Below are 14,793 nucleotides of genomic sequence, written 5' to 3'. Positions count from 1 at the left end.
AGAAATACCTTGAATGAAATTGGAGAGTGGGAACATGATAATGGGAAAGAAGGTATCTATCTATCTACCTACCTATCTAAAAACCTATCTATCTATCTATCTATCTATCTATCTATCTATCTATCTATCTATCTATCTATCTATATCTATATATCTATGTCCTGTCTATCTTATATGTAATATATAATTATATGCATAATATTACAAATGATATATAATATGTGTGTGTGTATATATATATCTACATATATATGGATTTACTAGGGAGGATATATCCACATGGTTTTCCTAAAGTTCCCAGAGACACCTGGTAATCCCACAACAGACAGACACAGGACCCCAGCTCCCTGGAGGCCAGGAGACATAATAAATAAGATGCATGAAAGGAGCCCGAGAAGGCCTGGCTCGGCAGCCAGCAGCTCCTTTGCCACGTGGCAGCGTGGCTCACACAATGTGTTGACTCTCTCCATTCAGGAGACACTGGTTGGGGCAGAAAGCCGAGCCGCGGGAGCCGTGCACTGGAGAAGGCTCTTTGATTCCCTAACTCCTTTTGTTGGTTTCCTTTGAGTTTCCTTGATTCTGTGGTTGGGAGCTCCACAGACCTAGAAACCTCCCCAGGGTTCTGTCTCCACTTTCATCCCGTGTCAGGGCCTCACACCTCACAAAGAGGGTGTTCAATGGAACTCTGGGCAACCTCTGGGTGGTTGGGAGTCCTCCGGAGATGTTCTGTTCTGGGAATAATGGGGTCTTGTTCCTACAGGCTGTTAACACACACCTTCCATTGTGTTAGGAATACCCGGAGCATGTGGCACCCGCGGGCTGGGGCTGGCAGATCTCTCGGGGAGTTGGGGTTCTGTGAAAAGAACACAGACACCTCAGGCCTTTACTTCTAAGAGCTGTTTTCTTGTCCTCTGAGGAAGTTGTTTAATTTTACCCTCGTGTTTTACAGCCACAAAAGAGTTTAAAGGACGTAGTTATTACAAAAAAAAAAAGAAAAGGAAAAAGAAAAGCCAACGAGGAGCGCAGGTGATTTGGCTTGTGTGTGCTTTGAAATGCACTTGTGTTAGCTTCTTTGAAGGATGGATGGAGATTCTAAATAGCTTTGTGTCTCTGTACACAATGTCCGGCTGTCTGATTTTCTATGTGTCATACCATTTGGAGCCCGGGGGAGGAGAAACACATGAAATATATCCTAAAAGGCCACCAGGCCCTTTCGGTGTGGACATTATTGCTGTCAAAGAGGACTTCAAAGATGGTTCTAGAAAGCCACTCTCCACCAATAGGGAATGATGACGCTGCTGTTGAAAGAGGGTAAAATGTTCTCGGGGGTGAAAGTGTTCTCTTTATGTCGTTCGGCGATCCTTCTCCCAAAGTGTTCTTGAAGATCCTTCCTTTGCTTACTTCCAAGGTCAAAATAAGGAACATGAAATTGAATAGAGAGATTTAAATAGGCTCATGGTGAATGGAGGGGAGAGAGGGAATGGGAGAAAGGGGAGGGGAAAGGAGAAGAGAGGGAGAAAGGAAAGATATGTTTCACTTATTTTAGGTGTTTTTTTTTTTGTCCACTGGCTGATATAAAAAAAAGTTAGTTTAGCAAATCAATTATAGTTAGAGTGACAGGGTACAATTGTAGGAGTCGAGCTAAGCTTCATTAGGCATTTGTGAGTGTGGCTTTTTTTCTTCTCAGAGGTCTGCGTGGGTCACCGGCATAGCTGTGAATTTGGGTCAAGGACCCGAGTAAGCAGGGGAAGGCTCATCTATCATTGGAGAAGGTCGAGACAATCGCCATCACTCCATTTGACTCCAGCTGTGCTGTGAACGGCTTATTTTGTTTGGGTGATGATTTTGAGAGATTCATCAATAAAATCACCAATATTCCTTTCAGGGCCGCGGTCTCTCTGGGCGCCTCTATGTGTGTGTGTGTGTGTGTGTGTGTGTCTGTGTGTGTGTCTGTGTGTGTCTAAATGTGTTTACAGCAGAGAGAAAGGGGGAAAAACTACGTTTACACTCATATTTACTCATGATTTTCCACTCTCGGTGCACGGATACTCAGGGCCGCATCTCAGATGCCAGCTGCCCCGGCACCGTCCCTGCCGGAGTGCGTACTGAGCTCCTTCTACTGCGCTCTTGCTGAGTGGTCCTTTGCTTGCCTGCTGTGCAGCTCATCCAACCAATGACCAGGGAATTCTCAAGAGGACGGAGTGATTAACTGGAAGAAATGGACTGAGTCCGCTGTCATCAATCACGTCTCTTCATTTCCAAGAGCTCAGCTCTGAAAACTTAATCATTTTGAAGACTCACCGTGATTTCCTGGGTACTGACTAAGCTAACCGCCCTCAGCACACTCACGGCGGGTGTGACGTTTTGTGTGGCTTCCTTGAATCTCTTCAGCTGCACACGGAGGCAGAGTCTCGGCAGATTCCATGCCTGCACTGGTATAGACCAAATGTTCTAATAGACTCAGAACACAGCCAGGGGTGGCTCACACATGGAAGGGCCTAGCACTCAGGAGGCTGAAGTAGGAAGATCATGAGTTCAAGGCCATCCTGAACTATCCATTCAGTTACCCAGGGGCTTGAGGGGGCTTGGGAGAAGCTTTTCCATTTCAACCAAGAGGTTTGATGTCTACCTCTGGGTGGAGGGTTGAGCTAGTATGAGGTGAAAAGAACATAGCCACAAGCCTGTGGGGGAGATTACGGGCAGATCTCGAAGTGGGGGTCAGCAGTTTTCTTCCCGTTTTATTGGCTAGAATTTAGTCCTATGGCAGATGCTAATCATGAGCACTGCTGGGAAACGTAGTTCTGGCTGGCTACTGCCCGGAGACAATGCTACCCTATCGATGAAATGCCACAGATTTCTTCTTTTAAGATCTATCAGCCATCCTCATCTCAATCTATCCCTCTCAATCCCAGAACACTGTGGATTTCATAATCACTCCTAAAGAAATCCACAATCCAGAAGCTCAGGGACAGCGCTCAAGCCCTGAGATCAAGACCTAGGACTGCCCCCCCACACACACAAAAAGGTGATATGTCAATACCTACTACTGTTTTTGATAGTTCAATCCCAGTATAATAAAAATTTGAGAATATTAAAAAAAAGAAATCCACAATCCAGAGACCCACTCAGTAATTTCATCCAACTCAGAGTCTAAACTTTCCTGGGCATGCCATTTCCTACACTAGTATGAATGAATGGGGCTCTTTGTATCCTACAGCCAGTGGGCTGAAATAGTGAGCATCAGTTCTTTTTTATTGGTGTATAGTTTCTCATTGTATGTAGATACTATAGCTTGTTTATTCTATTTTCTAACAAACAACTACTGTAAGCAGTCTTGAAGATGCCTTTGCATGGAAATCTATGTATCTATGTATCTATCTATGTATGTATCTATCTACCTACCTACCAGTTTTGCAAGGGGCTTACTCTGTGACGGGCAATACCTGAGTCTTCTACTTGCTTCTTATCACCCTGAACAAATCAGTTCTCTTTCAAAAATGTTATTGAGCCATTGGAGATCACTTTCTTTCAAGAGGAGGTAAGGAATTATTCTTTCCTTAGGCCATCTTTAGTTAGCTAAGACTCTCGGAGGTTCGATTCAAGGAAGAAGTGATGGGTATTGGCAGGCACTCTGCCATCGTGAGCTTTGTCAAGTGGAAAATTTGTTGACATCAAGGAAACGTTAAGATCCTTTATTATATTTTCTTCTGAAGGTGTCTCATGCTTTGGGAATGAATAGTTAAATAAATAATAGATACTTTTTTTTTTGTTATTGTTGTTGTTGCTTGTGGGGACTGAACTCAGGGCCTAGGTGCTGTCTGTGAGCTTTTTCCCTCAAGTCTAGTGTTCTATCACTTTGAGCCACAGCTCCATTTCTTGTTTTCTGGTGGTTAATTGGAGATAAGAGTCTCAAGACCTGCCTTGGCTGGCTTTGAACCGGGATCCTCAGGTCTCAGTCTCCCGAGTAGCTAGGATTATAGGCGTGAGCCACCAGCACCCAGCTGATATTGGCTTTTTATTTTTTAATTTTCTTGATACTAGCTTTTTAAGACTTCCATCACTCTTGCTATTTCTTCTCTTATAATTGCTCTGTCTTTGTCCATGTGATGATTTTCAATGTGTTCATTCAGTTTCAATTAATGTTTGGCATCGACTTGATTTATTTGTTCTTATTACATTTTGCAGTCATGATTTTTTTTAAAAATCAGAATCGAGAGTTCCTCTGTGAGCTATGTGTTTTTCTGTGTACAATTTTATTGGCATGCATTTTGTTCATCTATATAATATGCTTTTATTCATCAGCTTATCTTGTGCCCTTGCCGATTCCAATTGTCTTTGGGGCATATGTGTTACTTTATTCAGAGTGATGCATTGGCTGATTATCTTTAAACATCCATCAAAACCACTTTGAAAAGTGAGGACCAAGGTGGTTCTGCTCTAGGTCTTTAATTTCTCACGGAGAGTTCACAGTTTGCATCCAGATTGTTTCCAGAGGATCCAGAGCCTTTAACCACTCAAGGGTCTGGCCTTCTCTACTGTCAGTCTCGTGGCATGTTTTTACCTTCCAGAACGATGGGCTGGCTGACACACCCCCTGTGTGTCATCGGCCATCAGGCGAGTGGAGTTGCCTGTTGAATTCTGTCTTAGGGCTGCTAGGAAAGGAGCCAGGGCTCTCCACAGGGTTCCTGGAGCAGTGTGTGCCTCCCGAAGCTATGTCCTTTCTGGGCCTTAATAATGTGTTCATTAAAGCCACTGCAGTAACATGTTTCATTTTGCTGGAACCTTCCAGAAGAACAGTTTTGTGATGAGCTGGGGAGGTATAGATCTGTATAACAGTGGCTGTGCTGTGGGAGCCAGCCACGGTGCCAGCACAGGCTAGAGGAATGGAATCCATGACTACAGGGACCCGGAAGGGTTGTGTAGCTTCACACGTTCCCTCGTGCTGTTGCTGTGGGCCTTGATTTAAAATGGAGCTCATCAGCTGCTTTTAAATTGATTTTTTTTTTTACAATTTTGCTTTTTACCATATTGATTTTTAAAAAGGGAAGACGTGACAGCTAACTATTCTTTGCAACCACCAAGAATTACCACATTAAAACCATTGTGTAAGTTTCTGATGTAACTTGTTTCTCATTTTCGTTTTTTGGCTTTGGACTGAGTCTCACAGTTGCCAGGAAAACAATGAACCACTTGAGTCACGCCCCCAGACTTTTGTTTGCTTTTAAATTAGTTTTCAGATAGGGTTTTACATTTTTGTCAGGCCTGCTTAGATCATGATCCTATCTCTGCCTCTCAATTAGCTGGGACTACAAGTATTTGTCACCGTGACCGTCCTTATTTTATTGCAAAAATAATAAATGCTCACGGAAAATTCTCTTAGAAAGTGCAGATAAAGGAAATAAAAATAATTTAATACTAATCTCCCCCCCCCTGCATCCCACTGCTATAAGCCTGTAAAGAACGTATATCTTAACTGAGCACTGGTGATTCATGCCTGTAATCCTAGCTAGTCAGGAGGCTGAGTTATGGAGGATCATAATTCAAAGCCAACCCAAGAAGAAAAGATCATGAGATTTCACCTCCAAAATAACCAGCAATAAGAGAGGTTGAAAACATGGTTCAAGAGGTAGTTTGCCCAGTGTGCTCACAAGGCCCTGAGTTCAAATCCAATATCTAAATGTCCTCAGCTCCTCCTTCTCCTACATCTAAATTCATACACTGAGTGGCAAAGCCAGGCAATGAGCCAAAGTGGACTTACCCCAGAATGTTTGCTTTTATATACTTATTCATTTTTGTCAGTTGTGGAGCTTGGGCTTGGGCGCTGTCCCTGAGCAATTTTGCTCAAGGATCTACCCCTTTGAGCCATAGCTCCACTTCTGGTTTTTTTGGTAGTTAATTGGAGATGAGAGTCTAACAGATTTTCTTGCCTGGCTGGCTTCAAATGGCGATCCTCAGATCTCAGCCTCCTGAGTAGCTAGGCTAGCAGGCATAAGCCACCAGCATCTGGCTAGAACACCTGCTTTTAAATGCCACACATTATACCTGGCTTTCTGGCTCAAACCTTAGCACCGGAAGACATAGGAAGAGGGCAGTTGGTAGCCATCATCACGAGGCTGGTTGAAGGAGGCTGATTATCATGAAATATCTTTTTGGATCCTTGAGGGAAACCTAGTCTCATTCTCTTCCTTTCCCCACCAGTTTTACTCTCCTTCATTTCTTGCATTCCTTTGGCTTTGCCATTCTATTCTCTTCCAAGTGTTCTACACAATGAATTTATTACGTCAGTTTTATTTTGGTTTATTTATTTTTCAACAGGGCAGCATTGCCAAACACTGATAGCAAAACAATGAAAACCTGACGCCGTTTCCCATCTTGTAACGATCACCTTGGGTGTCATTCTCTCTTTGAAGAGGGGCCAAGGTAGTAGAGAAGGCACCATGTATGCCACGGGCCTCGTTCCCCTTCAGTTGGTGCGTCTTCTTCTTGGCATTCTCAGGGAAAGTTTGCAAAGACCAGGAGAAAACTGGCTTGTCACAACTTCACTCTAAGCCCCGCATCAGGCTGTGCGCTCCAGCAAGCGACAGATCATGGAGATCTGACATTGCAGGTGATGTTCCAAATTCTTGGCTCCCGCTATAAAAATACTTGATTGTCTAATTCCTTTGCACAGGGATTTCTGGCTCTGAGGCCCGGCTGGCACGGCTTCCACAAAGCACGCTTCCATCTGAACACAGCTGCGTCTCGAAGCCAGATGAGCTCCCGCGAAGTCAGGAGCGTAAGTCAGCAGCAGAAAGCAGAACTCTGTACAGAGGCATTTTCTGTTACTGCTTTTGGTGGATGCTGATTGGGAAATCAGCCTCTCCATAATCAACAGAACTTTCTGTCGTGCATTTTAGAAGTTAAAAAAACCAATCTCAGCTCTGAGAGCCTTCACGATTTACTCCCCTGGACAAAGGCTACAGCTCATAGATTTCTGAAACAAAAATATTAGCATTTTTTTAAAATGCACCAAGTGTCATCAGGACTCCTTTGAAATAGCCTGTTTGAGATCTGCTAATTCATGATCAGAGGGTCTGGATGGGTGTCTCTTGAATTCATCTTTCTGATTTCAGTGATATGAGACAGGCCTTCGTGGAGGTCCTGGCTATAGCCAATAACCAAGGGCCACTGATTGTTCCCGTCTTAAGAAGCAGGCGAGCGGCAGTTGTCTGTGCTGATTGACACGCTCCTGGTTCTTTCACGGCAGCTCTTACAGATGGCAAACGTCAGTGTTCTTTTCACTTCCATTTTCATTTATGTTCGATATCACATTTGTAAGTGTGGGGTCATGTTAATTTTCTCAACCAAGCTCCAGCCATCTCTGGGAACCCACCCATCCAAAATGTGATCGTTTAAATTTGAACTCTGAGCACTGAGTTTGAATTTAGGACCGCATTTGGCTGTGTCGTGTCAGCTACGTAGAGAAGTTTGTGCTGTTAGTCAGTGAGGCGTACTTCCTAGGTCTCTCTTTTCTGTCTCGTCGTCTCTGACTGTTATTTCCACTGACTTCCCACGCTTCACACATTGATAACCCTGAGTGTGGTGTGCAGAGGACTCAACTTTTACTATTTTCTTTTTAAGACCTTGTCTTGTGGGCCAGGGTAGCCTAGAACTCACAGTCCTATGGCCTTAACCCCTTGAACGATAGGATGATGGGTAAAGATGCAATGCTCCAGGCTTCTGTGAAAGCTGGGACTCACATCGTACGCCAACTTCCTGAGGCAGAGTCTCAGGCAACCAGCCAACCATCTCATGGCTAGGTTTCATGCTTAGGAGCAGAGGGACCAAGACATGAAGACAAGCCGTGGCTTCACTTTGCTCAGTAGATGACAGCGGCCCCGTATTCCTGCTCTGACAAGCATCCCGGGGCTTCACCTTCTGCGCAGATCTTCCCCAGCGTCCTGCGACACAACTCCCAGCCTGTGAACCTCATGGAATTAGTTATGACAAAGATGCAAAAGAAGATGTGGCGAAGTAATTCTAGTTACGAAGGAAGGAGCCAGTGGAGATGATCGGCTTCTCCATACATAGATGCTTTCATGTAGGGGAACACGTGTGTGTGTGTGTGTGTGTGTGTAAGAGCGGACACTGGACACTGAGTTCTTACATGAAGTGTGTGTTGACGTGGTTGAGACGGTGTTACCGTCCCCAGCAGCGGCCAGAGGACAGGCCCCCTGTGTGTTTTCCCTTTGGAGTTTCAATCGTCACCACGGACGAGGCTCTCTGCAGATGTGGACGTCCTTCACCGAGTCCGGCCACACGATGCCACCACTTTCTTTGTGACTTTATTGACTTGTGAGTTGGAAATGAAATGCTGCTGTCCCGGACTGGCGTGTCTCTATCCAAGATCTTCATCTCTCAATTGTGCTAGAAAAGGCCGCCCACAGAGCTGCCTTCTCTTCAGTCCGTTTGTGTGTGTGTGTGTACGTGCACACGTGTGTCCCCTTCTCAATGTCACCGGGTATTGGTCCCACACTTACGCGGTCACCTGCCCTCCCCAGCGCCGTCCTTTGATTTCATTCAGAACAGCCGTTTGTCAGATCTAGGCAGCATATGTGCTAATCATGGCTTAATTGGTCTCTCCTGCTCGCCGGCGGTACAGGTGCAATACCAATGGAACATATATGTGCCGTGGAGGTGGCTGGGATGGCGGTCAGCTGACAGGCGGCATCAGCCTTGCCGCGCTGGCATGGCGGGTTTATTGGATGAGACAGGACAATTACCACAAATGGCCCGTCAGAATGCTCAGAGCTCCCCGCAGGCCGGGAGGCAGGTGTTTGTGCCTTCGTTTAATCTCTTCCTTTCGAGTTGAGTTCCAGGCTGCGTGCAGCCCTGAGCACCAGCTGAAGCATTTCTACAGAAACCTGGGTCACCCACCTGGATGCCCAAGCCCCGTGGATTCAGACCTGGATGGCTGGGCCAGGCCCGAGCTCCCTGCCAGGCAAAGGGGAAAGGGAAAGCTGACCCGCAGGCCTGCAGGGAGCCCTGGAGAGTCTGATTTGGTAGAACTGTGGACATTGGAGATGTTTTTATCTTTCTTTAAATCCCCCCTCCTCTCCACTTCAGGGAACGTTCTAGAAGCCCTGCAGTTCAAATCTCTCGTTTGATGGCAGGCTTGGTGCAAGCCAGCGCCGGTCACTGGCCCCACGGTGCTCTTCAGTTTTTCTCCCAGGTCTGTGCGCTTCCATAAATCTTTCAAAGAACTCGGACTGCAGCCCCCAGAGAATGGAGTTCACAAGGTGGAGACATTTGTCTCGAAACTCCTCTTTCAGCATCCAGATGGACGTGGGATTTTCTTTTTCATGTGAAACCCTGGCTGGTGAGAAGCTTGTTTCCGTGATGGAGTCCGTATCCACAGAAATGATCCTTCTTAGAGATCCTGAGGTTCTAGAGGTTGGTGAGGGTCGTGTTGCTAACCGTGTCAGACAGAAGCACATTTTCTCTCTGGGAGGAACTTCTAGTCTTTGGTTTTCTTTTCCTTTGGCTCAAATGGATGGCTAGCTTTTCTGTAGATGTCACTTTCCTTCTAGAAATACCGGCTTGATGGGTTGGGCTATTTCTGTCAAAAATTAAACAATTTCTAGGCTCGTAAAAAAAATTAAGCGTGACTGTTTTATGGATCAATTTATACAACTGCCAGTCTCTAGATAGCATTGGAAAAAAGATGGTTTTTTCCCCCCTCAGAGATCCCTATCGCTTGAAAAGCTATACTCTCTTTCCCCCTGTTTTTCTTTTATAACTGTTCATTTCACATCTTTTACTCCTCCTCCCCCCCCATAATATCCCTAGTGGTTGTATAAAATTCATCCAGTTTTCTCTTATTCTCATTATATGGGACAAAAGGGATAAAGACAGTAGAATGGTGAGTTAAGAAAAGCCAAGTTCTGGGGAGAAATTGGCAAGCACCAGTGAGTTATTGGTTTAGGAAAAGCGCTTCTAAATCCTCGCTTGGATGACAGAACTGAATGTGAAATTTGGGACGCATTGTGAGCCAGATGGTTCTTGTTCCCTTGTAAGTCTCATTTTCTTCTTCTTCCTTTTTTTTTTCTTTTTGGAGGAAGAAGACAGAAAAAAAAATGAAAGAAAGCAAAACGGAGTAGTTAGTCTCATGTTGAGCAATTAAACCATTCCACCCAGGCTTTGCGTGTACTTGGTTCTGTAATTACTAGTTAGCATATCTGAATAGACAAATGGGCATTACCACCTGGCTAGAAGCATGAGCGACTTCAATGCTTCGGGTTCATGGGCAACGAAATATTGTCCTTGAAAGCCATATTCCAGGCTGCAGGTGACCTTCACAATCTTGTCCTTGTTGCTAGGGACTTTTTCAGCACATACACACACCTTCTCTATGATTTTAAAATCCAAGTTATTTATTTTTGTCTTTTTCTTCCCCACCCCTCCCCCCAGCCCTTCTGCTCAAGGTTGGCAATCTACTACTTGAGCCACAGCTCCACTTCCAGCTTTTTTGTTTTGTTGTTTAATTGGAGATTAGAGTCCCTTGAATTTGTCTGCCTGGGCTGGCTTTGAACCTGGGATCTTCAGATCTCAGATACTTACGTAGCTAGGATTTACAGGAGTAAGCCATTAGTACCCAACTGGCATTATTATTATTTTATTTTTTGTTGGTTGTGGGGCCTGAACTCTGGGCCTGGGAGCTGTCCCTCAGCTCTTCAACACTAGCTCAAGGCTAGCACTCTACCACTTGAGCCACAGCACCACTTCAGGCTTTTTCTGCTTATGCGGTGCTGAGGAATCGAACCCAGGGCTTCCTGTATGCAAGGCAAGCACTCTACTACTGAGCCACCTTCCCAGCCCCTTATTATTTTTTAATTGGTTGTGGGGCTTGAACGCTGGGCCTGGGTACTGTCCTTCAGCTCTTCAGCTCAAGGCTAGCGCTCTACCACTTGAGCCACAGTGCCACTTCTGGCTTTTTCTGCTGATGTGGTCCTGAGGAATCAAACTCCAGGCTTCATGCATGCAAGGCAAGCGCTCCATCTTCCCGGCCCCATTATTATTATTTTTTAAATGAGGCCATTGCTAAGCCTGACCCTGAAGGGAGTTGTAATCTTCTTACCCTAGTTAGGAATCAAGTCCACCCCGTGGCTCATAGGAGACACTGTCTTTATCTTCTCAGACGGTTGGTTATTCAAACATCTTTGATGGAAGAGTCTGGAGAAAAGTCTGTCAATGCCTGGCTGACTTGCAGATTTATAAAGAGTCTCTCCCCCAATCTATCCTGAACTCATGTTTCTATAATTACTGCAGATGGGTAGGGCTGTAGTCAGTGGAGTCCTACCAAACATGGCTCAACGGAACGAGGCTTTTTGAAGCTTGCTGGTCTTTGTGTCCTGCCTGAGTTGTTCGAGTTGCAGAGGCTTTTCTGCAGCCTGTGGTCTGTAATTTGAATACATTTCCCCAGGGTTTTGCATCTTTCCTCTCTTTTTAATTAGCCTCATCTGGCATAAAATGCTTAGGCTTGCTCCACAATTCCTTGGGATGCCAAAGGAAAAGACTTCAGACTAAACATTCCAGTGTCAATTAAAGAGTAGTGACAGGGACCAGAAGGTGTCTCTTCATCTGTCACTGTGCAAGAAATGGGATTGCTCCAGCAGATTAATTAGAGAATAATGGAAAAATCTGCATGTGGGAGGTGGGAAGAGAGGTAGGGGTGTGTGTGTGTATGTGTGTGTGTGTGTGTGTGTGTGTATGGGGGGGGTGGCGCAAGCAATCACACAGCACAGTACATTTCATTTCAAAGACCATTAAAAGTTCTTAGATTTGCTCTGTCATACCTTGAAAACTTACACATGATAGCCCAAACCTTATGGATGATGATTACCAATCTTTGGTAAACATGCGATTACACCACCTCTCCCCCTCTGGAAGCATCTCTTATTAATCCAAATAGGGTTTTTTATTTTTTTTTTGTCAGTTGTGGGGCTTGAACTCAGGGCCTGGGCACTGTCCCTGAGCCCCATTGGTGCTCAAGGCTAGCACTCTACCACTTGAGCCACAGCGCCACTTCCAGTTTTTAAGTGATTAACTAGAGATAAGGGTTTCTTGGGGACTTTTCTGCCCAGGGCTGGCTTCAAACCACTATCCTCAGATCTCAGCCTCCTGAGTGGCCAGGATGACAGGTGTGAGCCTGGGTATCGTTTGTGTCATAGGTGCAGTATTAACAAAGATCTTGCAGTTAGGACAAAAAAAAAATTAAACCAGTATTTTAACGAAGTATCCCAAAGCAAAGTATCAAAAGAGGAGAAGCGTGTGTATTTTGCAGGTAGAGGCTCTTCGGGGCTTTCAGAGCTCATCTGTTTGGAATTCTTTGGCTCAGGTGAAATGAATGTATTATGAAAGAGGCTCAGTGGAGACCTCTGTGATTGGCAGCTTAATCTGGCGGTTTGGGCCTCTCACACATCACCGTACCCAGTCAATACTCTATTATTGCAAGTTAAGTGGTCTGCAACAGTATTCCACGCACAGGGCATTAGAAGCTGTGTTCTCTAATTTCCTAAGCAATAATGGTGTAAGCAGTATGCATTTTTTATTATAAAAACTAACAATCGTCTCCACAGAGTTAATGGTTTTTTATATACCCATTGGTACCCAGGAGATTTAGTCATAAATCAGAGCAAAATTAAATGTAAAAAAAAAAGTGCTAAATTTTGGCAGAATTAGATTTCCTTTGTAATGGATGAAATCTTCAGGGTTTTTTTTGGGGGGGGGATTTGTTTTGTTTTCTCTCCTCTCTCTTTTTTTGCTTCTTCTTCTTCTTGGAGTCAAACTTTGGTTTTTCTCTCTGGTGTTTTTATTTTTTATTCTATTTAAATGGGTATGTTGTTTCTTGATTAAAATGGATTTGGAGTCATTATAACACAGCAGTCCACAGCTTGGGGGCTGGTTGCCGTTCTTTATGGCTTCTGGAAGTTGTCTCAGCCGGTCCATTTGTGCTCACTAGTTTCTGGTGTTAACTGTGTCTGAGACCCAGAAAAGGGTCATGAACAACACATACATACACAACCAACAACACAGCCTGTTAGAAAACTGAGTCATGAAGGTATTAGAACAAAGAAAGAAGCCCCAGTCCTGGTGGCTCACACCTGTTATCCTAGCTACCCAGGAGGCTCATGGTTCAAAGCCAGCCCAATCAGGAAAGTCTGTGAAACTCTTTTTTTTGGGGGGGGGTCCGGTTGTGGGGCCTGAATTCAGGGCCTGGGCGCTGTCCCTCAGCTCTTCAGCTCAAGGCTAGCGCTCTACCGCTTGAGCCACTTCTGGCTTTTTTCTTTTTGCTGATGTGGTGCTGAGGAATCGAACCCAGGGCCTCATGCATGCAAGGCAAGCGCTCTACCACTGAGCCACCTTCCCAGCCCTCTGTGAGATTCTTAGCGCCAATGAACCACCAGAAAACCGGAAGTGGCGCTGTGGCTCAAGTGGTAGAGCGCTAGCCTTGAGCTGAAAAGCTGAGGGACAGTGCCCAGGCCCAGAGTTCAAGCCCATGACAGACAAAAACAAAACAAAACAAACAAAACAAGAAAGAGCAGGAAGTGAACAGTGGTCAGATGAGAGTCAGGAGACACCAGGTATAATGGCGGCAGGGGTGGAAGGATGTAAGTAGAGTGCTAGGCTGGGCAGGGTGGAGGGTGGCTGGAGAGGTTGCAAGGTGAGGTTGGTGGAGGAACTCAAGGCCTGACCCCTGAGGGGTGAGGGAGTGGGACTTCACATTTGGATTAAGATTCTAGGCTGGAGAATGAATTTCAGCAAAGTCCCGGGGCAGGGCAGGGAGGTTGGGGGGGGGGGGCGAGGGGAAGGGCAGTCAGTAGGCCACGCCATGGAGCAACATCGAGTTTCTGAGAACAAAGCAGATTCCCATCAAATAAAGGTGAAGTTGGAGCAGCCGTGGGTGACGGAATAGGAAAGACCAAGGCTGAACAGCCATGCTTCGCCTCTCACAGGAGAGGGGGAGAGGAGAGGGATGATGAGGAAGACAGGAAGTAGGAGAAGAGGCGGGGAAGTGGAGGGGAGGGAACCAAAGTCTCTGTTGTCTCTTCATCGGAAGGACCCTGACCCCATCTTGAGGGCCCCGTGCTCGTGATAATTTGAATTATTTCCCCAAGGCGTCTCTCTCCCAATGCTATCGCAATGCGGGGAGAGGGGAGAGGACACAACTATTCAGTCCGTCATGACCCCCTGAAACTTAGAAATAGCCAGGTGCCAGTGGCTCATGCGTGCAATCCTCGCCACTTGGGAGACTGAGATTGTGCCAGCCGGGTTGGAGGCCAGCCCAGGCAGATTGGAGAGCCCCTCTCTACTGAGAGGTGCATGCAGCCGGTGATCTGTGCCTGTCATTTTAGGTGTGAGGAAGCCCAACACAGGTGACTCGTGTCCTGTGTCCAAACAGGAAGTGAGACATTATCTGAAAATTAATCAGCAAAAAAAAACTAGGGCTGGAGGCATGGTTTGGTGGTGAGCGTCCTGGCATAGGAGGTGCCAGGCCCTGAGTTCAAACCCCAGGACCGCCGCCCCTCTACACCCCAACAAAGGAAAAAGAAACAAAAACAATGGTTTTGATTCTTATGTCACACTCTTTTTTTTTGGTCTCTCATATGTCAAATTTACTTTTCTTGTTACATTTCATTATCTCTTGGCAGTTTTGTCCAAATTTGTTATTTGTTACCTTTTCTCTTTTTTAAAAAAAGACCGTTTTTTCCTTGTGCTTGGGATTGTACCGGGGGCCGGGGGCCGGGGGGCCGG

Source organism: Dipodomys ordii, unplaced genomic scaffold (genome assembly GCF_000151885.1).
Source record: "Dipodomys ordii isolate 6190 unplaced genomic scaffold, Dord_2.0 Scaffold112, whole genome shotgun sequence".
Classification (NCBI taxonomy): Eukaryota; Metazoa; Chordata; class Mammalia; order Rodentia; family Heteromyidae; genus Dipodomys; species Dipodomys ordii.
Note: the sequence above shows the minus strand (reverse complement) of the source record.